Source organism: Arachis ipaensis, chromosome B02 (assembly GCF_000816755.2).
Source record: "Arachis ipaensis cultivar K30076 chromosome B02, Araip1.1, whole genome shotgun sequence".
Lineage (NCBI taxonomy): Eukaryota > Viridiplantae > Streptophyta > Magnoliopsida > Fabales > Fabaceae > Arachis > Arachis ipaensis.
Window position 1 is genome coordinate 86791623 of NC_029786.2, and position 13382 is coordinate 86805004.

The 13382-nt window shown below is 34.6% G+C and overlaps 1 protein-coding gene across 1 annotated transcript in view; it reads right to left on the bottom strand.

Annotated features, from left to right (window-relative positions):
• Nucleotides 901-13382, bottom strand: part of LOC107625599 (NADPH-dependent aldo-keto reductase, chloroplastic) — an 18145-nt gene continuing 5663 nt past the window's right edge. Inside the window, exon 9 of the mRNA XM_021116093.1 lies at nucleotides 901-956. The gene's annotated coding sequence lies outside the window, so the exon portion shown is untranslated. The remainder of the gene's footprint in view (nucleotides 957-13382) is intronic.

Below are 13382 nucleotides of genomic sequence, written 5' to 3' on the forward strand. Positions count from 1 at the left end.
TTCGAATCTATTTAATTATTTTTAATATAATAATTTCTAAAATTATAAAGTTTAAACTTAATAAGATAAAATCACAATTTATTTATATTTAGATTTTCAAAAATACGGGATGCTACATTCTATCCACCTTACAAAAATTTTTGTCCTTGAAAATTGATATAAGATGGAAGAAAAAGTTTATATTCACATCCTCTTTTGAACATGTCAAAAAAAGCAAGGAAATCATATCTCGTGGATATGGAAGAGAATATACAAGGCGATGCAGAAGTTGATAAAATAACTTGACACAAACTAAATGTTAAAATCAAAAATCAAGTAGGCTCAATGTTTGGTCAGAATTTTTCACAAAACATAATCACCTCTTCTCATTGCCTCAAAACCCTACGACTCCTTGTAACTTCGTACACTTATCAGTTTCACTTTTTGCACTCACAAATTGCGTCCCTAAGAACTAATATATAAGGAATACTAAACTTGAGAAGAGAAGAAGAAACGGCACAGACGGTATTTGCAAAAATTGGAAGAATACTCAGAAGGGGAGTAGAACTAAAATCTTAAGAAAGAATTTTAAATAAAGGATTTTGATATGAACAATAATAGAAAAATTAGTACATCAACTTAAAACAACTTCAAATTAAATTAGAGGGAATTGGTTTATCCTCTCAAAAGGAAGAATATATAAATCCAACATTTCTCAAAAGAACTAAACAAAGTATAAATGATATGTTATGCTAAATTAATTTCAAGTTAAAATAAATCATGTTAGGTTTGTAAATTAAGGCTTATTTGGTACTAAGGGAAAAATATTTCCTTTAAGAATCTTGGAGGATACCCAAGTATATAATTAGATAAAAGTAGGCATAAAATTATAGTAAGAGTAAAAGAAAATCATATTTTATTTAAAGAAAAAATTCTGAAGTTTTCCTATAAATCAATACAAGATAAATAGGATATTACTAATAATCAAGATTAAACTATATAATTAAGTTTCAAAGTTTACGTAAAAAAGTATATGTTGAATTATAAATAATTCTATCAAAATTTAAAGAAGGGTTATGGATGCAGTCAAGTAAGAAAAGAATTGAATCAAAATTTTTCTCAAAGAGAGTATGAAACAAGAACTCAAGAAGGAAATTACAAGAAATGGTAATTGCACTGAAAAAAAAATCTGAGTTCAGAGCAAGGAGCATAGCGTTTGTGAGGTAAGGATAAATATTTCAAAAGATTTAAACAACAACCAGATACAGAATCAAACAAAGACATGCACGAATGATAAGATAAGGTTGGCAAGAAAGAGATCAGGAATAAGAAATTCCAATGCAATAGATAAAGAAAGAGATAATGCTAAGCCCGAATAAAGATCATACGTCGAAACGGAACTAACCTCTAGAACTTAATTTTTAACGTTCTCCAAAACCTTGTAATTCGTGTTACCTATTACTTCCATTTCGTCTATGATAACCCGTTAGTGTTCCCATATACATAAGTCATTAGTATTAAGTTAGCCAGACTTAATACCATGAGGTATGCAATGGTAAGCTAACAGCGTTAATCAATAGATAGGCATGCATATGAAACATAAACTCTCGTCACTAGGACAAGTCGTACTGCATGACGGACACTCAGAGTATGCAGTGAAGCATAGTCAGTCCATTCCCAAGGTTCTAACAGGAACAAACTGCTCTGATACCATAATGTAACACCCTTATTTTTAGAACCTCATGATCGTACTAAAAGCTCAGGCGTTACTTACCTTTACTCTGTTAATTTAATATTATGGTTAATTAATATTGAGCCTTCGCGAATATAAACAGAATCCTAGTTACGAAAAAGAAAAGATTTTATGTTAATCCACTTAATCACATAATTATATTCACACAATAATAAATACATAAACTTAATTAGAAATTCTTTAATACAAATCATGCCCCTCTAAAATCTCAAAATGACAATTGACGAGGGGTGAAGTCTTAACTAACCAACAAACAGAAAATACAATGTATATATAAAGCTTGTTGGTTGGTCATTCATACAGTCTAGGAAACTGATTAAGATTCTCTTACAAGAAAAGAAAGGTTTTGGATTTTCTAAAAAATTCAATATTGTTTCTTTGAAAAGTTTTGGATGATTAGCTGTTGATTTTTAAAAGGTTCATAGGAGGAACGATAATCACTGCCTTGAAATCAATTCTTCTCTTTATACGTATCTTCTTATAACAATTCTTAAACCCTCTACTAAGAACCCTTTCGAGGACGATGTTCTCACCCCCTACAGAATTTATTTTTTAGTGGCAGGTTCAGGAAGTTTTGACCCAAAGCTACGACCAACCTACAAGCTTTGTATATACATTGTATTTTCTGTTTGTTGGTTAGTTAAGACTTCACCCCTCGTCAATTGTCATTTTGAGGTTTTAGAGGGGCAGAATCTATATTAAAGAAGTTCTAATTAAGTTTATGTATTTATTATTGTGTGAATATAATTATGTGATTAAGTGGATTAACATAAAGACTTTTCGTTTTCATAACTAGGATTCAGTTTATATTCGCGAAGGCTCAATATTAAATAACCATAATATTAAATTAACGGATTAAAGGTAAATAACACCTGAACTATTAGTACGATCATGAGGTGTTAAAAGTAAGGATGTTACACAAGTTGCTGCATGGCTCAAAAGTTCTGCAGAAGATAGATTTAATGACCAAATTTCAAAAATTCACCATAAATTGTATACTTAACTAAAAGGCTTCAACTTTTTCAGTCCAACTCCATATATAATATATTCCCAAGTTTAACTCAGACATTGTTCTACACAATTTCGATCATCATAGAATTAGTTATAGTCTTTCAAAGTTGTTGACCACATTTAAAAGTAATACTGAAAATCAGATTTCGCAGTCTAACTTCGAAAATTCATAACTAATTCTTCAAGTAATACAAACCTCACAAAATTAAACATAACAACTACATTTATTCTAGTTTACTCAACATTTAATCCCATACAATTTTGTTCACTATTGATTTACTACACTTATTTCAGAAAATCAGACTTTCAAGGAAACGGTTTAGCATTTTAAATCCCAATCCATCAATAACCTTCAAGGTCAATTCCAATCAGTCACAAGTCAATTCAACAGCAGTTATGATGCATCAATTAACCAGTTCAACATCTAACGATTTAATATAATCCATTAAAGCTCAAAATTTCCAGCAAGTAGTCATTAGATAATTCACAATTCACACATAATCAACCAATGTCATAAAATCATCAAATCTAATCACATTCTCAGCCACAAATCAACATCAATCTTTTCAATTAATTACTCACAACAACTAAACTTATTTGTCTTTATTCAATTAACTTTGTAGGCAATCTAAAATTAAAACCATTAAACTTTAAAACGTATCCCCTACCTCGATGTTACAACTAAAAGAAGTCAGAGATGGAATTGTAGCGTGATGACTGGTTGGACTACACCTTAAATGCAGCAGCTCCATCATCCTTTATCAACCAACGTCAACAGCATTCACAACGACTTTGATAGAGCAGCAGCAACACGAGATGGCCAAGACAGCAAGCAAAAATGATGAATTCAAATTAGATAGAAGAAACAATTTTGGAAATCCAAGGGTAGAGCAGATACTAAATTACAATAGAACAAGAGCAAGGCTAATATAATGGTGGTAGAATAAAAAAACGTTAAACCAGCACAAGATAGCAGTGAGGGTTCAGAACAAGAACGTCTTACAATAATTAGGAAGGAATAAGGGAACGAAGAAGCAGCAGCAGTAGCACAGATGACTACAACAGCAACAGGGAAGATGGCTTCCTCCTCTACCTCGATTCGTGATTCCGGCAGGGCGGTCCAGGCAGAATCGACGGTGATGATAGAGCCTTTGGTGGTGGCGATGCTTGGTGGCAATGAGGGTAGCACTTCCTCCCTCTTCTACCTCGTGGTCTCCCTCTCTATCTCTCCCATTCTCTGTTGATCATCTCTCTCTCTGCCTTGCAACAACGATGGCAACTGTAAGAATCGCAACTAATCAACCACTTAATTAAGTAATTAATATTGCCCAAATTAGAATCCAAAAAGTTAGAATGAGAATTTGAGGATTTAAATGTGATTTTTGGACTCAGTAGGTCTTTCTGAGTCAGAAAAAGGTATTTTCTGCGAAAAACCGTAAAAAACTGCGAACCAGCAGTTAAACCGGTTCAAGCCTGCCCGGTACTGCGCGAGAAAAAGTGAAAACTGTCAAAAACTATAGAAAAATATTAGAAGTCGAAATCGGACATTAATTTTAAAGGTTTGGCCTAAAGTTGTGCCAAACGGGCTAAAAACGCTAACGGGTTAGACCGAGCCCAAGCCCAACATATATAAAGGTTCATTTAATGAACCCTTCACCTCATTAACACACACTCAGCAGAAGAGAAGAGGAAAAGGAGAAGAGAGAAACACTATTCACTCTTCACTTCAATCCACGATATCTCGAGCTACGGTGCTCCGATTCGCGTGCCGTTAGCGGCTACGCGAAGTTCTTGCTGAGCCCGTCACATCTATCTAAGTATTGTGGTAAGTTTTTCGAGTTTCCCTGCCCAGTTTTCGTGTTCTTGACAAATTCGAGTTTTAGGGTTTGGTTTTGAGTGAAATCTTGTGTTTTGGGTGTTTAGGTACACTCTAGCACTTGATTGCTTGTGGTTTTGGCTTCCAAAACTGTTAGATAAGGTGAGTTACTCTTGAACCCTTGTGAAATTTCAATTTTTATGAGCCCTAGGTTGATTTGTGATGGTTTATGCATATATAGCTTGATTGTTGTGAGTTTGGTGCTTGTTGGAGTTACATTGGAATCTTGGATTGTGTTGGAAAGCTTGTTGGCTATTATTGTGTGCTCAATTTTGGATTAAGGACATATTCAGAATTGGCCAAAGTATAATTTCGGTTTTCTCTATGTAGTATATAATATTCATGGACACTTAAGGTAGTGACTCATATGATAAGTTTGGAAATTATATGTTGTTGATGATTGTTTGTGTTGATGATGTATAATGAATTGATGTTATTATTGTGGTTAAATGATGAAGTTGAGATATGATGGATTTGGATGAATGAGTATTGTTGATTATGAATATGAATCATGGTTGAGTTGATGATGAGAATTGATAGTGAGATAATGATGATTGGTGGATATGTTGTATATGTGATAATTGAGGTTGAGAATAATGAAATGTGAAGGAAAATGTGGTATGATTGGTGTAATATGATACAAAAGGTAGATTTGATGAAAATGGAGTTTGAAATGGTTTGGTATAGTTTTGGTTGTGTTTTATAAGCAATTGTGGAAATTGTGAAATTTGGTAAATGTGGATTTTTGGTGAACTTTGTCTGGTCATAACTTTTGCCCCAGTTTTCAAAATTGGTTGAAATTTGTTGGACATTAAAGCTTATTGAAAACCCTTCAAATCAATATAAAGTTTGTAAAATTTGGAATTTTTTAGAGGGAGTTATGATCATTCAAAGATTGGTGTAAAAATCTGAAATTCTGCTAAGTTACAGAATTTTATGATTTCTGGTATGTGCGCACGCACAGCCTTGTGCGCACGCACAACCCTGACTGTGCACACGCACAGACCTGTGCATTCACACACGTAGGGGAAGGCTCCCTGGTTGCAGCGCTAGCACAGCTTGTGCGTGCACACACCAATAAGAAATTACAACATGTGCGTACGCACAGCCCTATGCGCATGCACACGTTGGGAAGGCCAGCCTGTTGAGGGCGCTAGCACAGGTTGTGTGAGTGAACAGGCATTATGAATTTTGGTACCTATGCGTACGCATACCTCTATGCGTACGCACACTTTTAAAAATCCTCCTGGGCGTGCGCACGCACACCCCTGTGAGGACGCACATGCCTTGTTTCTCAAATTTAACTTTGTTTTCAACTATTTCACCTTCCTAACCAGATTGTAAGCTTCTATGACACCATTTTGAGACTTTTGGGCTTAATTTTTGGTATGAGAACATGGGAAATAATCTAAGGGTTTTAGTTGATGATTTTTATGAAAAATTAGAGAACGGAGGACCAGGTCTCGGGTGTACTGAGGATGGTTTGATGGTATGTGAAGGATGATTGATATATGAGATGAGAAATGAGGAACTATTGAGTTCGGAACTGAAATGTTAATTTACGGTGGTTGAGATGAGTCGAAGACTCTGAATGAGATGATGGATCCATGTATACTAAAAATATTTTCTGAAAAACCACTGAAGTACTGATTCGTACTGAGATTATGAGACGCTATGCGCCCGGCATGGACGGTGGTTAATCCCGCCTATCGAGGTAGCAGCGGCGGCGTAAGGATGGTGGTTAATCCCACTTACGTTGAGATGTGAGGTCTGAGGCAAGAGTATCCCGCTCGCATCCCTTCGGATCTATAGAGCGTGCAGGTGCAAAACCCTGGACAGTAATCCGAGCACTATATCTCGGGGGTTCCCAATGATGATTCCAAAGGGCAACATCTCCATGAAGATGTGTCGGGTTGGCAGTTGAACCGACAATGTGATATGGTGCGAAATTTATAACCCACTAACTTACCGGCAAGTGCACCGGGTCGTACCAAGTAATACCTTACGTGAGTAAGGGTCGATCCCACGAGGATTGATGGATTAAGCAACAATAGTGTTTGATAGGATTAGTTAGACAAGTAGAAAATAATGTTTGGAAGTTCAAAAGCATTAACATTAAATTCAAGAATTTTAGAAAACAAGCAGTAAATGAGCTGTGAAATATATATGAGGAAATAGTTAAGGCTTCAGAGTTCTCTATTTTTTTGATTGACTTTTCTTATTAACTAATTTTAATCATGTAAGATTTAATTCATGGCAAACTATTTGTGACTAGACCCTAATTCCTTAGACCTTCCTAGTCTCCTCTAAAATTCATCAACTGCCAATTCCTTGGTCAATTGATTCCAATTAGAGGGTGATGATCAAATTCCAGTTTATATGCCACAAGAATCCTAATTGTCCAAAAATAAAGGGATTATATGTCACGTATCCCGTTAAATACAAACAATTAGAAATTCAGGATAATATGTTTTCAAGCTATTGTTCAAGTAAAGAGCTTTTCCAAGTTTTACAAGAACTCAAATAGAACATGGGTCATACTTCCGTTCCACCCAAATTCATAAAATAAAGAACGAAAACAATTATTGAAATATAAATCAAAACATGAATTAAAATAGAAAAATAATATTATCAATCCATACAATAGACAGAGCTCCTAACCTTAACAATTGAGGATTAGTTGCTCATGGTAGAATGTTATGGAATACGGAATGTAAATTGTAAATAGGAATAATGTTGTGATCTAAAAATGTTGTTCTAGAACTACCCTATTGGGATCCCTTTTATAACTAATCCTAATAATTTAAAAATCAAATTTATAAAATTAAAATTAAAATAATATATTTTCCTAAAATAAGATTTGAATTTAAATTCGAATTAATTAACAAGTCTTCAGCTGATGGGTGGGGACCACTTGATTTGTCCCTTCTGCAGCTTCTAATTTGTGATTTCTGGGCTAAGAACTGGGTCAAAACAGCCCAGAAATCGCCCCCCAGCGTTTTCTGTCAATTCTGCAGATCGCTCATGTGACGCGTCTGCGTCGTCCACGCGTTCGCGTCATTTGTGCAGATTTCAGTCCGCGCGTTCGCGTCAGACACGCGATCGCGTCATTGCGATTTCCTCCATTCCGCGCGGTCGCGTGAGCCATGCGTCCGCGTCGGTATTCGCTGGTCATCTCCTTGGTTTCTTCTCTTTCTCTGCAGAAATTTCATCAAATCCATCTGAATGCTACCTAAAATGAATAAAATTGCACAAAACTTAAAATAGCATCTATAGTGGCTAAAATATAATTAATTCTTAATTAAACTCAACAAGTTAGATGCAAATTCACTAGGAAAAGATAGGAAAGATGCTCACGCATCATGATATCACAGCCAATAGGGCAGGCATTCATCATGTGTATTTTCTATCTGTTTGTTTGCTTTGCCGACTTGCAATTGTATGCATAATTGAATAACATGCCTATTTGCTTACTTGAATTACTTGCCTTATATGCTTCTACTTGTACTTTACTTGCATTGTAATTAATTGTGTTTTATACTGAGATTGAGGAGGTTCAGAAGGCGGTGATGATGGGATCGCATGGAGGATAAGTTGATAAAGGCTGTGGGACAGCGGTGTTTGGTTAGAGTAGAAATCCCCTAAGATAGATTATCCGGTTTATTTATGTTAAGATTTATACTATTATGCTTTATTGTTTTAGTATGCTTAAGTTAAATCTTGTGATGGATATGAAGTCTAGGATTGCCTTTGGCGTCCCGGGGTCTTATATCCTACATCACTGGGTACCGTTACCATACTGAGAACCTCCGGTTCTCATACCATATTTCTGTTGTGTTTTTCAGATGCAGGTTGTAACCCACCTCGATGAGTTGCTTGGATGGTGACAGAAGCGGAGGATCCGGATACCTTTTGAGTCTTTTTGATTTATTTTGCTATACATCTCTCACTTTTGTATTTTGTTTTAGCCTAGGGGCATGTATTGAGAGAACAAAACTTGTATAAGCTGTTTTTACTGTCTATTTTCTATATAGTCTGTATATATGGCTAGCCGGCTTAAACTCCGTAAGCTGTGGCTAGATCCTTATAATATTATACTATGATATTTTGGTATACTATATCTATATCTTGTGCTTTAAGTTAGTACGTTTTGTGTGTAAATTCTGTTTTTGAGCTATATCCTTCATCAGGCTTCTAGATTGTAATAATTCTTTCTATATATTATACGTATGAGCTTAGAACTATCGTAATCTCTAATTAACCTTTGATTTACGACGCGAGGTAAAGCTTAGGCTAATTAGGGTGTTATAGCAACAGCAGCTCCCAACCCTGCCGGTGCCATCCTCTCTAATAAAACTTAAAGAGTATGCAAAGATAAAGAAGGTTGTGTTATGTATTTCTTAATTGAAAAATTATAAAGGTAAAGCTAAATATATAGGCTGAAATTGTAACTGAATTTATATATTTTGTTGGACTAAATTTATAGGCCGATGTGAGACTACTTTGTTGTTATCATGGGCTAAGGTGGAAGAGTAATTTAATACGTCCCTGCAAGCTGGAGGATAAAAGATGTCAAGAACATCAAGCTTACTGAGATTAAGATGGAAGGGTTAAGGAGACAAAGGCTTAGTGAAGATGTCAGCTAGCTGCCCAGAAGAGGAAATGGGGAGAAGTTTCATCACTCCAACTTGAGCTTTCTGTCGAACCAAGTGACAATCAATCTCTAAATGTTTGGTCCGTTCATGTAAAATCGGATTAGCAGTAATATGAATGGCACTTTGATTATCACAATATAAAACTGGTGAGCGGATAGGAGAGATGAGTAAAAATTATAACACATTTAATATCCATTGAAGTTCACAAGTTGTGTTGGCAAGTGCACGATATTCTGCTTCAGTGGATGAGTAACAACGGTGGTTTGTTTCTTGCTCTTTCAAGAGATTAAAGAGCTGCACAAGAAAAAATAATAGCATGTTAAAGATTGCCGAGTGTCAGGATATCCGGCCCAATTAGAGTCACTAAAGGCGAGAAGCTAAATTTTTTATTCTCTTGGGAAAAAAAAGTCCTTTACCGGAGCTAGTTTTTAAATATTGTAACACATGCTTGGCAGCTTGAAGATGAGAGAGTCAGTAGGAGATTTTATAAATTGATTTAATTGTTGAGTGGCATACATGATGTCTGGCCGGGTAATGGTGAGATAGATAAGATGCCTAACCAAACGGCGATAAACAAAAGGGCCAAATAACAAGGGACTATTGTCTTGATATCTTGTGGCACTATCCATTGGAATAAAGGCAGATTTAGCACTTAATAAATCAGAATTCTCCAAAAAATCAAGACAACATTTTCTCTGAGATAAGCAGATTGAGCAACCTCAATACCCAAAAAGTATTTTAATGGGTCCAAGTCTTTAATTCGAAAGTGTTGATTCAAAATAGACTTAATGGTAGTAAGTTCAAAAATGGAATTACCAGTGAGAATAATGTCGTCAACACATACTAGAAGGATAAAAATTTGAGCACCGGTGAATTTAATAAATAGACTATAATCAAATAAGATCTGCTGATATCCATGAGATAGCAAAAGATGAGAAAATTTGTCATACCACATACGACTAGATTGTCGTAAACCATACAATGACTTCAGCATCTTGCAACATTATTTGGTCGAGGAGATATAAACCCAGGTGGCAGAGTCACATAAACATCTTCAGAAATATCCACATGTAAGAAAGCATTATTGACATCCAACTGATGTATAGGCCAATGTTTCATAGAGGCCAATGCCAAAACCAATCTGATGGTAGCAGGCTTGACAACGGGGGAGAAGGTTTTCAAAAAATCAACACATTCAATCTGAGTGAATCATTTATCCACAAGACATGCCTTATATCGATCAACTGAACCATCAAGCTTGCGTCTGATGCAATAGACCTGTTTACAGCCAACCATCTTAGCGCTGGCAGGACAATCAACATGACGCCAAATTTCGTTCAACTCAAGAGCATTCAGCTCATCTTTCATAGCACTATGCCAATTAGAGTGTTGATTAGCAAGAGTGTTGATTAGCATCCTTAAAAGGCTTTGGCTCAACATCAGAATGTAGAGATAAAAAAAATTTATGATGAAAAGATGAAAGAGAAGAAAAAGTGACTGAAGATAGAGGAAACCAACACTTTGAGGGAGAGAGATTTGTGGATGTGAGAGAAGAATTACACAAGTAATCAGAGAGATATGCTAGAGGTCAGTGAGGTTGGTCGGAATAACAAAGAAAGGGTTGCTTAGGTGATAAAGAAGGTGACGTGGGAAGAATAGATGATGGTGGACTAGTGTCTATTGCGGAAGGAAGGGAGGGTGTATGACTTGAAATAGAATCAGTGGTCATGGGTTCAAGTTGGTTAGGACACGACGGTGAGGAAGAATGAGAGGTTGTTAGAGAAAAGAAAGAATTAGATAGAAGTGGGTTAATGGGTATGGGTGAGGGTCCAACTGGAAGACTAACTAAATCTTGTTTTTGAGAAGACATATTTGGCAATGTTGGATTGGATGTATGAAATTAGACGTTTTTGGTGACTAAGGGCAAGATCATTTCATAAAAGATTACATTTCTAAAAATCTCAATTCTTTTATCTTCTAAAATATAAACAATATATCCTTTAAAACCATGTTAAAAACCAATAAACACAATCTATTTAGCTCTTGGATCAAATTCTGATCTATTTACCATTAAGGTAGAAACAAAACATAAATATCCAAAACATTTAAGGTCATGATAATTTGGTGGATGATTAAATAAAACCTCAAATGGTATTTTAAAAATAATTGCAGATGATAGAACTCTATTAAGCAAATAAATAGCACGTTTAACCTCATAAGACCAAAAAGATTATGGTATATTAGATTAAAATATAAGAGCACGGGCTATATTCAAAATATGTTTATGCTTGCGTTCTATCATTCCATTTTGTTGAGGAGTTTCAATACAACAACGTTAATGAATAATGGCCTTTGAAGCATAAAAATAATGTAAAATGAATTCTGGTCCATTATCAGAACGGACAACTTTGACTTTAGAGTTGAATTGTGTTTCAACTAAAGTAATAAAATTCTTTACATGATTTTACACTTCTCTTTTTTATTTTAATAAAATAACCCATATAAAGCGACTAAAATCATCAACAATAGTAAAAAAATATTTACGATTATGAATAGAATTTTATTGAAATGGATCCCAAATATCAAAATTTAATAAATCAAAACTTGCATTAGTTTTGTTAAAATTTTGAGAAAATTAAAGTTTATTTTGCTTAGAAAAATAACAAATGTCACAAGCATCATCATGATACATAAAAATAAAAGAAAAATATTTATGTAAATGATTGAATCTTTGTCTAGAATGATGCTCTAAATGAAAATGCCAAATATTTAAAGATGTAATGGGGTGGGGATTGGATGGAATTATGGAATGTGTAGTGGATGGATTTTTATCAAAATTGGGTTCAAGGACATATAATCCCTCTCTCATTCTACTCAAATCAATCGTTTCCAAATTGTTGGCTTGTAGAGTGCAAAAAGAAGATGAAAAAGTGAGTACATATTTGAGTGCGAAAGTAATTTTTGAGATGGAGATAATATTAAAATTGAAATAAGGTAAATAAAGAATATCACGAAGAACTAAGGATGATGAAAATTGAATAATACCTTTATAAGGAACAGTAATTTGAGAACTATTTAGTAAATGAACAATAATAAGAGAAATTTGTGTGTAAGAAATGAATCAAGATAAATTTAATGCAATGTGATCTGTGGCACCAGAAGCAATGATTCAAGTGTTCAAAAATAAATTTCAATTTAAAAAATTATTAACAATAGAAAAAGTATTGAAAGAACAAAGATAATGAGTAGTAGAACTTAGCAAAAGTCCAAGTTGATTTGAAGGACGGGTTTCTTTATTAGAAGAGTGGTTATTTCTGGTTTTACAATTTGGAGGATGAGTTTCAACCTTTCTTATAAGCGCCATGAGAGAAGAGTGTTCGGCTGACAAAAGGTCCAAAAGAGGCTCCTGATGATGTTATTGGTGTGTCTTTTCTCCTTCACTTAGGACAGAGTAGGGAGGCAATGGGATAATGACGACGTTACTGGAAGAATGATTATTCATTGTGGAAAGAGGATGAATGAGTTTTAGGATCTTAATTGGTTGATTTATTCATGGATGTCAGCAGAGCTCAAAATCGAGTTCTGATACTATAATAAAACTTAAAGAGTACGCAAAGATAAAGAAAGTTGTGTTATGTATTTCTTGATTGAAAAAATTAAAAAGATAAAGCTAAATATATAGGCTGAAATTGTAACTGAATTTATATATTTTGTTGGGTTGAATTTATGGACCGACATGAGACTTCTTTGTTTATGTCAAGGGTTAAAGTGGAAGAGTAGTTTAATACTCTCCCTCTCCTTTCTCTCTTCTCTCGATCCCTCTCTTGAGCTCTCATCCCTTCTTTGTTTTCTTTCTCTTTTCTTCGTGATATATATTGCGTATGTGTGGTGTGCGTTTTTCCATAAAAGAGTAGTGAGAAAAGAGTGAACGTGGCCCAGTAAGTGATAAACGAACGTGGGGTACATGTGTGAGTGATTGGTAAGAGAGTATACGTGTTAGATAATATCGGTATGTATAAAATAAGAAACATATGGCTAAGATTAAAGTAAAATATACACGAGTAATTTAGAAATTTTACAAAATATTCAAAATACAAGAATAATTTAA